The sequence below is a fragment of the Rutilus rutilus genome (assembly GCF_951802725.1).
Source record: "Rutilus rutilus genome assembly, chromosome: 20".
Lineage (NCBI taxonomy): Eukaryota > Metazoa > Chordata > Actinopteri > Cypriniformes > Leuciscidae > Rutilus > Rutilus rutilus.
The window spans coordinates 22785558-22805176 of record NC_140225.1 but is presented as its reverse complement, the minus strand read 5'-3'; positions in this window follow the sequence as shown (position 1 = coordinate 22805176).

Genomic DNA, 19619 nt, shown 5'->3' with positions numbered 1-19619 from the left:
GCACTTAGTACGCGAACGTATTTAGCAGGCCTATATCAACTCCCAACAGCTGCGAACAGTGATATAGGGCTCCAAAAGGAGAAAATACTCACCAAAATTTGTAATGAAGTATATTCACTAGGTTACTGATGGAAACTCTGAAAGGAAACAGAAATAACCCATAATATTGAATGGCTAGTATGTTTAGAAACTAGCCTCTGAATATCTGAATAATACAATAAAACTAATCTCAATTCATAGCACATATAGCATGAATTGAGTGTTTGTATTGAAATATTGAATGGCTAGTATGAAAACTAGCCTCAAATATCAATATAAACTTATCACAATTCAAGCATTTGAATTAAGTGATTGCACAGATAACAAAAATAATACAACAAATAAAACACCACAATTCACAGGGGCACAAGGCACCTGCACCACTTGGGTGATGAATTGAATGGTAAATAACAATATAATTCGGTTCCTACCTGTACCAGGTCTCTAAGGCGAGAAAGGTAAAGAGAACGAGTCGGAAGTTTAACTCGCCTTTTATAGCGTGTGACGTTCCGCTTCCGGGGTCATGGGCATGACTTTGTTTACATAAGGTCTCGCGAGAAGGCGGAACGAAGGTTATCATTCTATTAGACCGTAGTGACGGTCAGAGTGAGGTCGAAACAGATCTGATTATCTGAATATTTGAGTAGGCAGACCACTGGCAGTGTACATAGGAATTTACTACAAATATACTTTACTCTTTCCCAGCCATTGATTTTTTTTTTTTCATGTTTGTCCTGTTATACGGAAGAGGGCGCTATTACGCATGTTCTGAACGAGTATAGAATCTCCGCATCCAAACACAGACGAAGAAGAAGGAGAAACAAGTGACAGAAGATTGCTCCCACAAATATAAAATAACGCGCATAAACAGCATGTAAGTTTAAACTGCCTAACGTTAATTAATGAAATGTCGACCCAGGAAGGGTTACTGTGAAGCGTTGGTGGTGTTGATGGACTCGATCTACTGTCTATACATCAATGTTTTGATCATTGTTATGAATTCCGATTGACCAAAACGCGATTTTCTTCGATTTTTGTTTAAAATGTTGCTTTTTTTATGAAACTTACCCACATTCAAGTGTCGACAAAAAAAAAAAAAAAAACTGGAATAAAATATTTTTTTAAATTGGGAGTAATATCTAAAGGTATATTTCAAGTATAAAATATTAATACCTTAAAAGGATCATAGTATACTTAATATGGAAAATAGAAAACTTAGTTAAAAATGAAAGATTTTGTTGTAAACTCAAAGTTTACTACTGTTACACTTAAAGTATACTTTTATACACTAAAAAGTGGGCCAATTCAGTCCCAAGTAGTATTGAAAAAGTCCTCTTACAAGTCTCGAACACGCTGTATAGGTCCAGTTTCGATGAAGCCCCAGTTTCGACATACGGGCAGCAGATCGGCTCTGTCAGAGAGAGTTGGAGGTGAGTAAAACATTACAATGAAAAAGCAGCTGCCTGTTGTGGTTTGGCAACGATGGTTACAAATACAAAAGGCTTTTGTAATGTCATAACAAGCTGATCATTGGCTGTTGCTCGTCGCGACACGTGACACCACAGGCTATCGAGTCGGCCGACAGCTCCAGATATTTGGCATGCTAGATATTTGTATGGCGTCGGCGATGTGTCAGCGAGCGTTTTTGATGCGTTGTTAAGTATTTCACACTTAAAGATTGGCGAGCGCGGATCTCCCGCAGATTTGCACGCGATTACAGCCCGACCTGTCGGCGAGCTCGTTAACTTGCAAATCGGGCTTAAAATCCTGTAGTGTGAACTAGCCATTAGTGTGTGTTCAGGAAATGTCACACCCCTTACCATAACCGCAGTTTTCATCTGCTCATGTGTAAATATCATAGACTGTATGGATGTAGTGTCCGTGACATCAACTGTAGGTATCTGAAAAACATTTTTGAAGCCCAGAAACCCGGCCGTCACTATCTTGCGTCACTCCCACTAACCGAAAATGGGCAAAGAGGCGGGACTTGGGTGAAGCTGAGGTGCCTGGTTTTATACAGTCTATGATAACTGCAGGCCTATTTCCTACACATATTTTTGAGGACATGTCAACAATTAAAACAAATACTTCCAATATAATCTGTGTTAGTAAATTAACGCTATTCATGAAATGCAGGCGTAACATTATATGACAACGTTTCAGACTGTTTTCTGTGGTTTCAGCCTACAACTAATCACAGTGTGTCGGATTCTGGAGTATAGTAACATTTAAAATAAAATGATAAATAATAAATTAATTATTTCAAATAAATTAATGAAAAAAATTATAATAGAATTTCACTCACCAGAAAAAAATGCAGTCCAGACTTCTTAGACGGTCTTTTAGTACAATTAAGCGCACAGCAAGCCATATTATTTGATAATTGTATGAAATAATCCCCCAAAAAAGCGCAAATACGGCAGAGATGCCAAGTTCAGTGGCTGGAATTAGCTGAGGTGATGTGACGGCTAACAGACAGCAGACAAACGCCTAGTAGTGACCACAGCAACAATCCACCTGTCACTCAAGTGGCCACGCCCTTAATTGTGCAGAACTTTAAGGCTTAATATAATTTAAACAGATGAGTTATGAAAAATGCAGCCCTAACACAGTTGTCATGATGGGTAAAATTGGGATATGGGATTGACTCTCTTTTGGAGCTTGTCTCTATCGGCCAGTTGATGCATTGCAATTTAAGTCACTTCCGTGTTGGATTCAAGAGAGGAAGGTTGCCGCTTGGTAAATATTAAGGATGGCGTCAATTTCAAACCAATTTCTAGCCTGATTCAGACTTAAGAATGCTAACAAACAAGAGGGTCTAGGTGCAGGTACACCATCTGATCTGGATACGGACTGGATACGGCTGAATATGGTAAACTTGGGATAAACAGAAAGACTAATACTAGTGTAGATGCCATTCTTCTTTCAATGTAACAATTACATCAGGTACCATGGGACGTGTTCCCGGTTCAGGTTGACCTAATCTATGCAGCCTAACAATCCTTTAACGGACATGAATTATAGGTAAGCAATAAGGTACGAGAGGCTGTGCTGTATCGTGAAAAAGTCACGGCTGAAGGGCGTTGTTGCCGGAAATTTTTTTATCAATGCAATTTTTATGAAGTAAACTCAATAAAAACCTTCCTTCCGCTGTAAGAAATAGTCCCTGACCATGAACAGCAACAGAAGTTACATTATTTCGGCATTAAATTGCGGCAAAGACTGTCTTTATGAGTGAGTCAGTAGAGAAGACTTTTACGCACAGTATATTGAAAGGACTTGTTGTGAACACGGAAAAGCAAGACGCGGAGGAATGCTATTCCAGAGTTTGGGCGCTAAATAGGAAAAGGATATACCGCCTGCAGTCGAGACCGCAATAGATGTGAAGGACTATAATGCGTTAAGAGCTCGCTCAAGTACTGAGGAGCTAAACCATTCGGGGCTTTATAAGTAATCAGCAAGATTTTAAAATGAATGCAATGTTTCCTTCCTGGTTCTAGTAAGAACTCTAGCTGCTGCATTTTGGACCAGCTGGAGTTGGTTTATTAAGCGTGCAGGGCAACCACCCAGTAAGGCATTACAATAATCTAGCCTTGAGGTCATGAACGCATTAACTAACTTTTCTGCATTTGTCATTGAGAGCAATTTTATGATTTAGATATATTTTTAAGATAGAAAATTGTGGTTTAACAGATGCTAGAAATGTGGCTTTTAATACATAGTGTAACTATATAGCCTAGTCCAGTTAGTTTCATTTGTCATGGTACCAAATGTAGTTAGTCAGATCTATTTTACTTACATTTACTCAATCCATAAGGTATATTTCATTGATGTTTTCTCAATATATGTAAGTATAAATGTTTCATCAAAACAGTATGACATAGTTTATGTTTTTAGAGTGTATTTATTCTGCTTTGTGTATACACATTTTCTACTAATAGTTTTGGTTTTGTCTGTACAAGTGCTTATTGAACCAGTACTCTAACTACTTGAGTTATCAGTAGTGAAAATTGTCTTAAATTATTTAATGAGGAGACAAGGACCTCTAGCGGTAAACTGGGAAAGTTGCAGGTGTAGATATGATTTATGAGGCTCGAAGCACATACTCTCACTTGAATATTTTATCTATCCATGATACGATTTGTGCTAATCAGGACAATGGTCAAACACAAAAAAAAAAAAAAAAATTCCTACCTTTCTGTCATGGAAATTTATGCATCCTGATTTCAAACAGACAAAGAGAAAAATAAGTAAAATCTTTAGTAGGAATGAAATATCTCTGAGGTGGAGCAGTATACAAAAATGCCAGCTGCACTAGAAATGTAGTATAAAATATTTTTGTTGATATTAGAGTTGGCACGGAATATTAAATATTAGAGTTGAATAGATTAGAGTTAAATATTAGAGTTGGCACGGAATGAAAATGTACCTTTTAAATGCACGTCATAGATCTTATCGTGACCAATTCATCTGTGCATATCATATTCTAGGTATGATACACTAGCCATAATTTTGAGACCGCAATAGGACTATAATGTGTTAAGAGCTCGCTCAAGTACTGTGGAGCTAAAGCATTCAGGGCCTTTTCAAAATCAAGCAAGATTTTAAAATGTATGAAATGTTTGTTGGGAGCCAATGCAGAGTTGACTGAGCTGGGATAATATGGTCATACTTCCTGGTTAAATTTTGAATGTCAAATTTGTAACAGTTGCATTTCTTTAACGCTGATATATATATCTAATTTCTACTTCAGATGACTTTTTTGCTCTCTGGGAAACTATGATAATAATATTCCCACTGTTCAGTCAAATCAAATCTGTTATTTGGCTTTTAGTGGCATGCTTTTTAATTATATATAAAAGCTGCATCCGTAACTTTTAGCGCTCTAGCGGTAAATAAACGAAATTGCAGGCATCTTGGTACTGTGCAGGTACTGTGCTACTCCACAGTGGTGCCAAATGCCGACTCGAACCAGTCAGGGACTGTTCACATATCGCGTTTTATGCGCGTGCAAAAATCGCTATTTCTAATGTAGGAGCGCAGCAAACGTGCTCATAATAGAAGAGGCATGTGGTCGGTTGAAAACATCTAAACTTTTCAGAATGCTGCAAGCGCACAGCAGGTCATGTGACAAAAACCTACCGATCAGCCTCCGTTACAACATTGAATGCTCAGCCGAACAGCTGATCATAACTGTACAGGGCGGGTTTTTATTTCTCATCTCCATAATTATATCTAGTTGAAAAGCTAATGCAAGGGCTAGAAATCAATTAATCCTTTGCTGATACTTCCTCGTCATCATGTCTGTTACGTGGATGAAGGATGAACCCAAGCGCAGACAGGATACTTGACAGTTTATTTATGGACAAAAAACAGGAAAAACAAAACCCACGAGGGGGCAAAACATGGACAGGACAAGGAGTGACTAAACTAAGACTTGACAGATAACTAGACGATAAACAAACAGTAAATACAGAATCAGAACTTTCTCTAGACAATACTCTTGACAGGATTTTCACAAGGAATGATAGGGTAAGATAATGAACCGGCACAGGACTGCAAACACAAGGGGATTAAATAGGGAGACTAATGATAACATAACAGGTGACACAGGTAAAGCAATAAATGACAAAACGAGGATAACAAGGGGGCGGGGTTAAGTAACAAGACAACACAAGCACATGGCCCAAACACAAGGCCATGTGCTTGCACATAAAACATGGGTCTGTCATGATCCTGCCTCAAGAATTAAAGAACGACAAGGACTAGATGGCAGAATCATGACAGAACCCCTCCCTTAAGGAGCGGCTTCCAGACGCTCCTCAAGGGAACATCAAACACGGGACATGACAGATACAAACCAACAAAACATGACAAATAGCAGTAATGGCAGACACTAAAACACGACAACAGGGTTGGGATGCAACAATAAAAATAACAAACACGGGAGGGGGGGCAGAGGAACAAGAGAGTTCATGGGGGATTGTCCAGGGTGGATTGGAGTACTGGGGGTCTTAGGTCCACGGGATGAGGGCTGAGGACGAGGAATCCGGGCAGGCTTGGACGGGGACACATACCGAGGTTTAACAGAGGAGGGAGAAGCAACAGAAGCCGACACAGGGGGAACTGCGGGTGGCGGAACAGGTAACTTGATGGGGGGAACAACGGGCAACAAAACAGGACGCATGACAGGGTGCGTTACAAACGGTTGTGGAACTGGAAAAGGCGCTGGGCTCACAGAAACGGACCCGGAATCAACGCTTCCCGAAGTGGGATCAGCGCTCTCTGCAGCTGGCTTGGGATCAGCGCTTCCCTCAGCTGTAGGCACAGGACTTGAGGACATGACAGGTTTGGCAGGAATTTCAAGAATTTTGACAAGACTAGACAGATAGTCAGACAAAGTTTTGGCAGCAACGACGACAGGCATCTCTTGACGAGCTGATACAGACCGGAGGAGTGCTTCTGCAGCTGCGTCGGCCGCAGCTTTCTCTGAAGCTGACTCAGAGACAGCGCTAACGGCAGCAGACTCAGGAACAGCCTTCACTGCTGCAGGCTCAGGAACAGTCCTCTCAGTAGCAGCATCAGGGACAACTCTCTCCAACGCAGACTGGGGAACTGCGCTCTCTGCAGCGGGTTCAGGAACAGTTTTTCCTGCAGCAGAGTCCGGAACCGCGCTTACAGCAGCAGGCTCAGGAACAGCGCTCTCAGTTACAGCGGCGGGTTGGAGAGCCATCCCGGACTCAGGGGGAGACAGAGACGGAGGACAGAAAGCTCCCTTCTTCCTCCTCTTTCTCCTTGGCTGCGAAGCAGAGGCCATAGCCGGACTTGTGACCGGTTGGGGAATCTCAACAGGAACCGTGACTGGTAGTGGAATGACAGTCTCAGGCAGGGTTGACTCCGTCGCTGAGGACGCCAAAGCAGACTCCCACGAGATCCGTCTCCCTCGTTTCCTGCAGAGACTTATAGGCACGGAAGATGCCTCGGGATTCGAAGAGGGATGAGCCTGGTCCCCCAGTGTAGCTACGGCTAGGACACGACCCTCCGGGATCACGGGCAGCATGCCAGGTGATGAAGACATGGTGGGACCCTGCAGCTCCTTCCGAGACAAACAGTCCACCATATCGCGGAACGGGCAGAAGACCAATCTCTCCCGTTCAGCCAGAGGAGGGGGGACCTTGAGACCCGCGATGAGGTAGCGATTGACCAGGATCTCCGCCAAGAAAAACCTCCTCTCCTCCACGACCTGGGCGTACTTCCTCAGGGTCAACTCACCTTGGGGAGGGAATGGAAGCTTGCCATTCAAACTGTCGGCGATAGCCGACTGCCACCATAGTTCCTGGTCAGTCGACTGTAGTATACTGTCCGCTGGGTTCTGTATTGGCCAGCTGTATTGGCCAAACACAAGGCCATGTGCTTGCAAATAAAACATGGGTCTGTCATGATCCTGCCTCAAGAATTAAAGAACGACAAGGACTAGATGGCAGAATCATGACAATGTCATGGAGAGCGCAGGACATGGATAAGTGCTACGAACCCTTGGTAAGTAAGTCTATTACTTACAGTTACATGATATATTTATATAAATATAGCATATAGGCCTATATATTTTCACTGTAATTTAAAGTATTTTCTTTTTTAATTTTCTCAAGTAAACTTAATTAAACCATTATTGTTTGTTTACCAAAAAATTGTGAACACTCTGGTACTATCAAAATGTGCTGCAAATTTCTAGTTTTTACTGTAAAATGTTACATAAATGTTAGTCTTTTTTCATTTACTAACTTTTTATAGTGATTTTTAAAATATGTCAGATCAACCCCAATTCTAGCCCATTAGTATTTGAATAACCAATGTTCACATTTTTAGCAGGCCTCAGATTTTGGTGACATTTCTGGCTTGAAATTATATATCAGCACAACATGAGGGTTTGTATCAGAGCATGTGAGCGGAGTGGAGCGGGAGCGAGCGGGGAGCGCGAGCGGGCGGATCTTGGACAGAGCGCAGAGCGGCAATTTCAAAAGGACGGAGCGTCGCATTTCCCGCTCCAATTTCGCTCCGCTCCGCTCACACCACGAGTCTGAAGCATGCTCAGTCAAGCCTGACCCTGAATCCATTTGTCTTGCACAGTCATCAACAGTAGACTATTTTCAGGCAAAACTCGGCTCAATAATGGAGTTCAAAAAGTAAAATGAGAATTCATACAGGTGTAGCCTATCAATATAAGTCGCTCCGGAGTAGCCTATAAGGCGCATCAGTCAAAAAATGCGCCATGAAGAAGAAAAAACATAGGCCTAGCCTCGCACTGGACTATAAGTCACATTTATTTAGAAATTTATACAAAAAAAAAAAAAAAATTGTTATGGACGGGACAGTTCTCCGTTACGGACGTGAGCGCTCTGAAGGCGGCACTAAGACTGCTTTAAAACTTTCACTCAGACCTCAAACAGAAAGCACAAAGCCTGTCTTTAAAATTAATTTCGTTTTGTATTAATTGTATCTTAATTTTAATCAAGGTTTCATCAACCATTGTCTGGATTTAATATTATTAAATATTAGAAATATATTAGAAAATAGATAACCACGATACGAAGGCGCCGGCGTGAACCTGGAGTTTGTCTCATGAATGAACCGAAACTCAGCGTATAGCCAACTTGCCTCACACACCTGAGACATATATATAAAGCTTGAAATGTCTACTTTTAAACAGAACAATTCAAAACGAAAGAAAACAGACTGCTCTCCCGTATGAAATGTGCATTTCTCTCAGGCGCGTTCACTACTGCGAAGATCACGAGTCAGCATCTTTCCAGCCGACAGACATAAAAAAAATTAAAATGTCTTCTGCTATATTTTACATATTCATAATCATTTTGCCGGTTCGTTGTGACAGCTTTTAGGTGCCCTTACATGTTACGTGAACGCATCAGCACTGAAAACATAGAGATTTTTTTTCTTTTGGGGGCATTTTGTTTGTTTTCAGACTTTCTCATTTGCCTGCGCGATGTTAGAGGACGCTGTTAATAAAATTGCGAGTAGGCCTACACATTGGATTCACGTTTATTATTATAGGATATTTAAAAAAATACCCCAGTTTTTATGCCAGTCGTATCATTTTAATCATTTTTGTTGTATTTATCCGCCACACACCTTGAAGGCCGGTCCGTGTCTGATATTGTCTGATTTTAAACCGGTCCGTGGCGCAAAAAAGGTTGGGGACCGCTACAAGTAATATAGCCTACATGTAGATTTTTTTTCCTTTTTTGGAGCGAGCGGGGGGTGATTTGAGTGGAGCGCGAAGCAAACTGGGTTGAGCGCTGAGCGAAAATGAGCGGAGCGGCCTGATGTAGCTTTGAGCGGGGGAGCGGAGGGGTGAACAGTTCAGTGAGCGATGAGCGGAGATTCTCACCGCTCCACTCCGCTCACATGCTCTGGTTTGTATATGTGTGCAGAGAAATATAGTGAATATTATGCAACCATCTTAGAGTTCCTCTGGAAACGTCATTAAATATTAACTCTACTAAAGATTCCAAAGATCCAAGGATTGAAGAGCAGCGAGGCTGGTATAGAACCCATAATATCATTTTTCTTTTCCCTCTCTCTTATGGACTATCTCTGCAGGTTCTAAAATAGGTCTATATTTATCCTGAGAGAGAAAGAGAAGGAGAGAGAGGAAGAAGTGACAGAAGGCCTGAAGTGCTAAATACATCCATCAAGTCACTTTTTGCCAATGTCCTGATTTCCTATCAGGAACAGATTGAATTTATTTATTTCATGCCATACATTTAAGAATCCCATTTTAGTCCCATAAAGGAGTCTGTGTGTAACAGTCTGTTATTCCAGATACTGTATGTCCTTAAATACATGTGCAATGCTTTGGGAATGAAGAATGCATAAAAATGAGTAATCCACAGTGTCATAATAAGCCTCCATGGATTTATGGAGGCGTTTAGCTGGCTGGGTAAAAGATGAAATTACACATATGTGCATACATTTAAACCAGTACACACCCACACAAAAACACGTGCATACATACTTGTGCCTCTAGGTTTGTAAAACAGCTGAGAGAAAGTGACAGTGGAGAGAGAGGAAAGGGGGGGAGGAGGAGAGGAGAGGAGAGGAGAACAGATGAAGACATCCTGAGCTGGGTGTCAACACACTGTACTATGAGCCTTCAAGGGAGACACACACAAAAAACACTCATTAACTACTATCCGGGTTGCCATAGCAACATCAGCACGCTATTACAGAAGCTAGCAAATCTCAGGAAGCAGATTTACAGTATTCATTTTGAAGTAATTTGACAGTCGATGTGAATCTGATATGATGTTTGTCCCTCAGAAAAATGTAAGGATGATGAACAGTGACAGTCAGGTCACTGTTTATTACAGCAAAATTACAACAAAATAAACCCCTTTAAGGGTTAGTTCACCCAAAAATGAAAAACATTGTCAATGATTACTCAGCCTCATGACATTCCAAATCTGTATGTCTTTCTCATGTTCAAAACAAAAATGAAGATGTTTTAAATGAAATCTAAGAGATTTCTGGGCCTCCATTCACAGTCCACGTTACTACCCCTTTGTCGCTTCAAAAAGTTCATAAAGAGATCGTAAAACGAATCCATATGAATCAAGCGGTTAAGTTAAAATTTTCGGAAGAGTTTAGATCACTTTATATGATGATGATGAACAGATTGAATTTAGGCTTTTATTCACAAAGGATTCACAATCGGCTCCCTCACTTCCAAGGTCGTAATTCTGATAACTATTTCTGGTGACATGACAACGTCTTCAATGTGCAATATCACTACTGGTATTTATGAACAACAGTAGCACAGATATCTTTCTGACATTATTTCTTTATGTTATTTACATAATATATGTGTGCATAAGTAGTCAGATGGATGTAAGTCTCAAGGGCCCTAACTGGGCAAAGTAGATTGAGCTGCTCTTGATCCACCGACACAAAAGGAGAAGTTTAAAGGCATGCAAGATCATAGAACATGCAATATTCGTAGATACTTAAGGCACACACTAGGGTGAAAAATTGCTTTGACCCTTCCTGGGGCAAACTGTAGGTAGGCGGAGGCAACTGACAGGGCCTGAAAATATCTTAACCTCTTGAGAGATGTAATTGCCAAGAGAAATGCTATGTTTAGTGATACCACCGACAATTCGGACAACCTCCAGTTATCAATATAATATAATACAATACTAAAGTACTAATACCGTCCTGAATATAATACAATACGATACTACAATACCAATACAGTTCTACAGTACCTTCGTGGTAATTCCCTTCCCGAATATAATACAATATAATATTACAGTATCTCGATGTAATTCCCTTCCTGAATACTTACAATACAATACAATACTTCCCTGAAGTATTGTGATGGCGTCCCGTCAAGAAGCTACTATCACTACCTCAAACCACACGTGAGCACCAGGTCTTTAGCATCTATACACTCTCACTGTCCTTCTCAGGTGTTCACTGGTCCGACACAGGATCATTTATACTAACTCTGTATTACAGCCTCACCCCGAGAGTGGATCTATAGTCTTCCAACACCATCACTGTCTCTGCTGTGGTCCTTTGAGCATATAATCTTTAGTACTTCTATTCCTCACCTGCGCAGCATATACCAAACACGACTCACAAGTTATTTACTTTGCAGGAATAAAGTTTTATTCGCGGCCGGGAGCTCTCTGGCCACAACAACCAAGAGAGACTGCTGAACTGATATATTACAGTTCAGTGAAAATCAATGTCACAAGTCTTCTTCACTGTAATTTGTTCTGGTGATTGGTTTGTAATGATATAAGCTAATCATATGACTGTTAGTTCTACTGTGTTAAGTGCTTTTTGGGGTAGTCTATATGGTCATGGTCTGCTTACTGCTGAGAGAATCAACTTGATACAAGCAGGAGACAGTCGAGCCTGCATGGCAACTGAGTCTGAAACTACTCCTAGAAAAGTTCTCCTCTGAACTGGAGAAAGAGTAATCATCTTGGAGTTCAGTCCTTATGTGGGCAAGGACAACATATCGATGCCAAAACCGGCATCTCCTGCAATTGGTCTAGTATAAACCAGTCATCGATGTAATTGAGTACACAGATGCCCTGAAGTCAGAGCTGCTCCCCGTCCTTCTTTGGAACTATGAAGTACCAGCTGTACCCAGACTCTCTCTCGGGAGTAGGAATATGCTCTATGGCCTCCTTCAAGAGAGATTGAACTTCCTGTTCCAGCACCTGAGTCTGCTTGGGGCCCACTACCGTAGATTACACCCCATTGAACCTTGGAGGTTGAGAACCGAATTGGATTCTGTACCCCTTTTCTACTGTGCGCGACTCCTCTAATTTCCCTGCCTCGATGCTCACGATGTCCACCTCGTCAGAGCTGGATAACGCTAACATCAGGCTCTCACTCGGGGAGTAGCCGTAGAGCGGATTTCCGTATCCAGAATGAAAGCACCAGAACCTGCGAGTAAGAGCCGAGAAAGAGCTGGGCCCGTCTCAAACTACTCCGCGAGCTCTATTCTTGACCCCCATGATCTAAGCTGCCGCACTGCCTCAGCAGACATGGGACCCAAACCATGGGGGGAGCGAACCTGGCCACTCTCATCAAAGAGAGTGGAGCGGAGCGTTCTCAATGAAAAAAGAACCTGATAAAAACACCTTCACACATTCACATAAGCAGCACAATTTTCAGCTGATAACAAGAAGTTTCTTGAGCACTAAATCAGCATATAGAATAATTCCTGAAGGATCATGTGACACTGAAGATTGGAGTAATGGAGCTTTTCCATTCCATTTAGCATTAAGCTAAAACATACACACATATTGCGCACATTGAGACAAAGCACGGGAGTGGTGACCAAGATCCTTCCACTTTTAGGTCTTTCAGGGTAATGTTGTAATTTTGCCCTACGAGGCGAGACTTCTTGTTACATATATATGTAGCTCCTCCAAGCGAATAATAATATCTGAGGCAGAGCCAGAAACAGATACCCTGAACTGTGCACATGCTGCCAGCAGCTCATTTTTGGAAGGGTTTAAAAAAGAAATGCAACTATTTTGTTTTTTTTGTCTAAGTTAATATGGCAGGGAAATACCTTTTTGATTCAAGCAATTTCAGCACCGTGCCCTCAACAGAATGTGAGTCTACAGGAGGTGACATGTCACTTTGACAATCTGAAAACCCTTTGGGGATCTCTGTTTTTGGTAAAACTGTTCCAGCTCTGCAGGAGGATCTAAGCCACGGGGCAAAAGATGAATAGGACAGTTCACTGGAGAATGGGTTTCTCTCCTTTGTTTCTATAGGTGGTGTTGGGGGAAAGGCCAAATTATATATCTAAGCAATTCTGTATGGTATTGAAATGACAATACATATGAATAAATGTTTGTGAGTAGACTAGTTTTTTACCATAACAGAAACCAACATAAATTAACTCTTTTCTAATTATGACCATCTCTCATCAACGTTGACTTTAGGGTCACTGTTGAACTTTATCAATACATGGTCTATTCAGGAGATTCATATCATATATTTGACAATTAGGTACAATAATTATCATGAATTAATGCTATTTATATTTTATTATTACACTGTAATTTCTATAAATATCTTACCAGGTAAATCAAAGGCTACCTTCCGATTACTATCAGCAATTAAAATAGGTGTTCATGGGCACAGCAAATGCAAGAAAAGATGAAGCTATCTGGTCATTGCCCAGAAATGAAAATTGCTTTCCTCATGGTGTTGTGGTGAATTGTTACTTCAAGGAGGTCCTCCATCATTGACAGAAATTGGCCAATGGCTGTGTTTGTCTTTAACAAAGACGGGTAGCCAGATGTCATCATTGCACAAAGACTGGTTGTCAAAATAATACTGTTAGTGAAATCCTGCAGTGTATTCTTGAAACCTGACTGGTGTCTTGCAGATCTTGCAGTTCATTACACACACTGTAACACCTTTATTAGGAGAGAGAGAGCAAAAAAATACTTTATGGTGGTATTATCACACATTTACAAATGTTTGTATTTTTAAATTTAATGTACAAACCTTTCTTCACAGAATCTCTGTCATAGACCGATGCATTCTTTGTGGCAGCCACTGGTTCTGTTAGACCTGGTGGGGTTGGCCCATGGCAATAAGGTTAATGTTTCCTCTGTGGGCTTAAACCTTTTCGGGATCTAACTTGCCAAAGTTCTTAATTCATGTAGCAAAATTTCTCAGTTGTGGCAAATTCTCTTCCATGTTTCTCACGCCAAAATTGGAAACACAGAGCAGAGTCCCTTTACTGAGGCTAAATTGTCCTGTGGGCTTAAAGCTTTTTGGGATCTGACTTGCCCGAGGCAAATTTTCTCCATTGTAGCAAATTCTCTTCCATGTTTCTCATAAAAAAATTGGAAACATAGAGCAGATTCCCTCTACTGATGATAAATTGTCATGTTTTATGCACTCTGTCATTCTGCTGGTGAAAATCAATCCTTTTTCCTGCATTGTCTTTAAGGATTCTTCTTTCAGAGACTATGGAGGAGCAGGCGAAACTGTGATTAAATGCTCACTCTCCGCTCCAGGCTTTCCACTATGTTGAGCCATGAACTCCCGGCACTCTGCTACTTCACTGGCAATTACTTGAGAGGTGATGCTTTTCTGTACATGTATCGGGACTCTTTGGCGTCTACTATTTTTTGCTGTGATAAAGATAAAGATGCCTTGCTGTACATTAACACAGTACACAGAATATATTCATGTCTTCAAAGACTCCCTGCTGTAGCAAACGAGGATGAGCAATAGCAGCACTGAAATCTCTGCTCTCCAACAGGAGCACACTCTGCATTTTCATCATTTTACTTCAGCTCACTTAAAAATGTAAATAAACTGCAGTAGCCGTTTCAGAATTAGTGAGTGAGTTTGATAAGCATGTGGTATAATGTTGTGATGTACCAGGCTTAATTAATAGCTATGGACCAGGTTATGTACACATGCTGTAGAACTTCATGACAAAACCAAGACTAAATGTCATATCTGTGACAACAATCCATTTCCAATTTGAGTATTATAAAAAGTCAGAAAACATTATGTGAAGCAGGGTTGAAATATCAACAGATAACTATGTAAATATAAAATGAACAAATGCATACTTTTCTTTGGCAGGCCTTTGAATGGTGTTACCATACAACCTGCAAAACAAGTGTATTAAGTCAGTGAAAACAGTCATTTTAATAGGTTGTGTGTAGGTAATAGCATGATTAATAATCATGTAATAACATAATTAACTCCTACCCATGTTTCTGCAGATAGTCTTCAAACACATTTCACCTGTGAAAAATCCCGTCACACTTAAAGCAATGCCAGTAAACTATTTTTAATAATTACATTTTGTCACAAAAGCATGATACTGAGAACAGAACTGTTAAGAAGCACAAAAAGTGAATAGTCTATAATAAAACCGATAATTCAATTAATAAAATATGTTACAAAACCAACATATGCTCACCAAAATCACCATCTTTAAAGTGCACAGCATATGTAATATGCCTTTTTGTAGCTGCTCTTCTGACCCAATAACAGACTGTTTGCATAGCTGGCAGATTTGCTGTTTTCTGCATAGAATTTTTATCTCGATGTTTAACATTACATAGATTAGGACAGTTATCCTCAGTAGCGACGACAAAGAAACCGTTTGACTAAGCCTACCGTTCATGTTTAACTGAAAGAACCAGTAAAACCGCATTTATCTGTAGTATATTTAGATCAATATCAGACAATTACGACAGTATAGCTGCTCAAATCATCTTTTAGTCACTATTGGAGTTGACAACATACAGCGACATGGCCATTTGTGTTTCGAATATAAACGACATTGTGATTAAATGACAGAATTTTTTTTATATAGCTACCAATGAGAAAATAAAGTAAACTGTACATAAATGTACATAAAACACTGAAAAAGAATAAGGCAACAATAATTCAGTAATATTGATCGTATAATCTATAACGAGAGACAAGACGTTATGAAACGAGAGCAGATACTAGGCTCATAAAAATTCTCTAGCATTGCAATGTTTTCACACTTCAAAATACTCAGTGATTGATAGGCACGGTAAAGCTTTATACTATAATTTTATACTCACTAGCTTCCTTGACCATATGAATAAAAGCATCCAAAGACTCCATTAAAAATTTCCCAACTCACTGCATGACTTCTCATCCAGTTAGGTGGACGCCAAACATCACAGAGACGATGATTTCAGTTTGTTTATGTCCAATTATGAGGTAAAATGTATATTACGGTGTTACTGTCACATTTTTATTGTATTTTGATTTAGTTTAGTTTTAGCCTGAACTCCAGCCTCATGTCTCTGCAGTAACTCCAAACTGGACAGTTTTTGTGTCAGAACACATGCGCTCAAGCATTGATTAACATCAGGTGCCGCTACTCATCCTAGGAGAGCAGAGTGCAAAACAGACAAGCAAACATACCTGCACAATACATTCACAAAAATATGTACTGGAACAGGTTGTTTCAGGACAAAATCCACTACTAAAAAAATAAACCATTCAAACAAATCCATATGCAGAAGCGATTGGAAAACATGTTAGAAACACCTGTTAAAAGGCCTCCCTCCCTTCCTGAATTTAATTAACCTAGGTGTGCAGTGAGTACACCATCTATAGAGTCTCTAAAACATTATTTTTTGTTATCACTTAGAAATAAAGACTACCAGTCATGTTAAAGGTTCCCAGTCATGTTGTCCATTACTTATAGGCAAGTACGGAAGCCCTGAGCAGATGCAATAAAAAAAATGTATATATATAATTTTTTTTATTTTTTTTAATTTTTATATATATATAACCATGACCTCATTTTCTTATAATCACATTTGACTTGACATTTATCACATAACACACATAATTTACATTTACTTTATCTAGACTTGAGTTTCTCAGGAGAAAACTGTCTTTTAACATTACAGATGCCATTACATATCATTCTTGCTTTCTCGTCATCATGACATGCCCATTTCCACTTGAGAGTAAAAAATAATAATTTTATATGTTACAACTGTGGCTTATATCTCAGAATATGACATGTATATTGGAATTGTCTTTATATCTCACAGTGTGAATTTATTTCTTATTTTAAACTTCATCAATTACTTTTTTTCCGAATTTTTTTTTTTTTTTTTTTTTTTTATAGCAGAAATGGGTTTCCAAGATGCATATGACATGTATATGACATTTCTCAGCCGATAGCGATAGCCGATTATTCAGAATGATATCGCCCGATACCGATACGGATAGTTTGTTTTTTCTTATGGATAAATAATGCTGCAAACTATATAGAGAACCCTCTCATTTGGTACACTAAAATATTAGAGGTTAAAATTAACAACAGAGCTATTATATTCAACTGCTATTTATTTCCAGATATAATATTTACACTCAAATAAAAGCAGAAATGTTTGTATACAACTCAGTTACACATATAAGGTATTTCTCATAGGCACTTGTCTTCATGTTTTCAAATTTATTCAAACATACATATATAATTAAGTCAATAAACTCCTCATTTAGAAATAAAGTCATCCGTTTGTTAGTTAGCTTTAAAAAACGGATGACTTTCCTGAGGTAAATGCAACATTAAGTGATATTGTTTACAAGCTTCACAAGCAAGTTTTATTGGCATCTTTCCACAGTTGAAAGACTGATTGAGTGATTACGACATGAATCGGATTTCGGTAAGTTGTACTGTAACTTTCAACTTACCTTCTGATATTCATGCATGTTTTTCTAGATATAATTTGTATTAAAATGGAAGAATAGACTTGCATTCCACGCTACTGCTTAATCAAGCCGTATTCTGGACAAATGTGGGCAAAATCATTTTAATTATTTACTTTCCTTAATCTGAGCGATACAAGACTTGGCTACTTTTCTTAAGTTTGACTCGATTCTACAATGTTAAGTGGGTGGGAAAAAAAAGAAACTCCTTAATCTCGTCTTGGTGGTCAAAAATGGGGGAAAATGGGGGGAAACTGTAATTCAAAGCTTTTTTTTTTTTTGTCAAATAAAAATCAATAGATCCAACTCAATGCTATACATATACAGTATATACACACAAATGAAGGGGTGATCCTGTACAACATTCTGAATGTGGCAAACACTCACACTCACTCACACACACACACACACACACACACACACACACACACACAAAGCATTCTATGAGCCTATAAAAGACCTGTTTTTTTTGTTTTGTTTTATAAAAAGTCACACACATACAAAAACAAAGAATTGAATGAGCCAATGACTGACCTTTTTTGTTTGTTTGTTTTTTGTTCCAAACAACCACCTGTGCACGCGCACACACAAACACACACATGCGCACTTCAAAGTCAGATCAAAGTGCCACTGCAAGGTTTGTTGATGCTTCCAAACAAAACATGTCTGCAGCATATGCTACCTAAACCTCAGTGGCAGTTATTTCATCAGTTCATTCTGAAGCAGCACAATGACAGTGCAGTGCAGCAGAGACCCTGGGTCTTTTACTGGAATCCGGTGAGGATGAAGGAGACCTGCCAGACTGTGATTTGGAGTCATCCTTTGATCAAGCATCTGAAACAGATGATCATACAGAGTTTGACCAGGACTACAAGGACTCTGGGGAAGACTCTGAGGGAGAGGATCCTGGTGAAGTCACTTATGAATCAAAAAATGGGGAAATTATCTGGACTGCAGCTACACCTACTCGGACACCAGGGAGAGCACCTGCAGAGCGTGTGATCATAATGACCCCTGGGCCAACAAGATTAGCATGTTCCCGTGTAAACGGCATCAGGTCAGCTTTTGAGCTTTTTTTTCCTCTGGAAACTCAAGACACTGGTTGATATGACCAATTTAGAGGGGAAACGAGGGTTTGGGGAGTCATGGAAAGAGGTGGACTGGGTGGACCTGGGTGGCTCTTGCTGGCAGGTGTGTATCGTTCCCACAGTTTTTCGTGCTACAATGTCAATGTCTTTAGAAATCTTGACAAGGGTCATCAGGTTTGACAACAGAGTCACAAGACCTGCCCGTTGGAGAGTGGACAAACTGGCTGCAATAAGAGATGTCTGGGACAAATAGGTCGAAATCTGCCTCTCATGTACAACCCAGGCCAAGATGTCACAATTGATGAATGCCTGGTACCTTTTAGAGAAAGCTGTAGCTTCAAACAGTACATGCCGAGTAAACCAGCCAGATATGGGATGAAAATTTGGGCAGCATGTGATTCAAGGACCAGTTATGCATACAATATGCAGATCTACACTGGCAAGCCGACTGATGGGCAGCGAGAGAAAAACCTTGCAATGTGTGTTGTCCTCAACATGTCAGCAGGTCTCCAAGGGCACACCAGTCAGGTGTTAAAGGTGCAACAATTATTTCACATATTATGCCCTTGGCATGGAGCTTCTCAAAAGGAAACTGGCCATGCTTGGAACAGTGAGAAAGAACAAGCCTGAGCTCCCATCTGCACTTGTGACGACAGTCTTACTGTCCAATAAAAAATAAAAAGGGTCCTCTTGATGAGC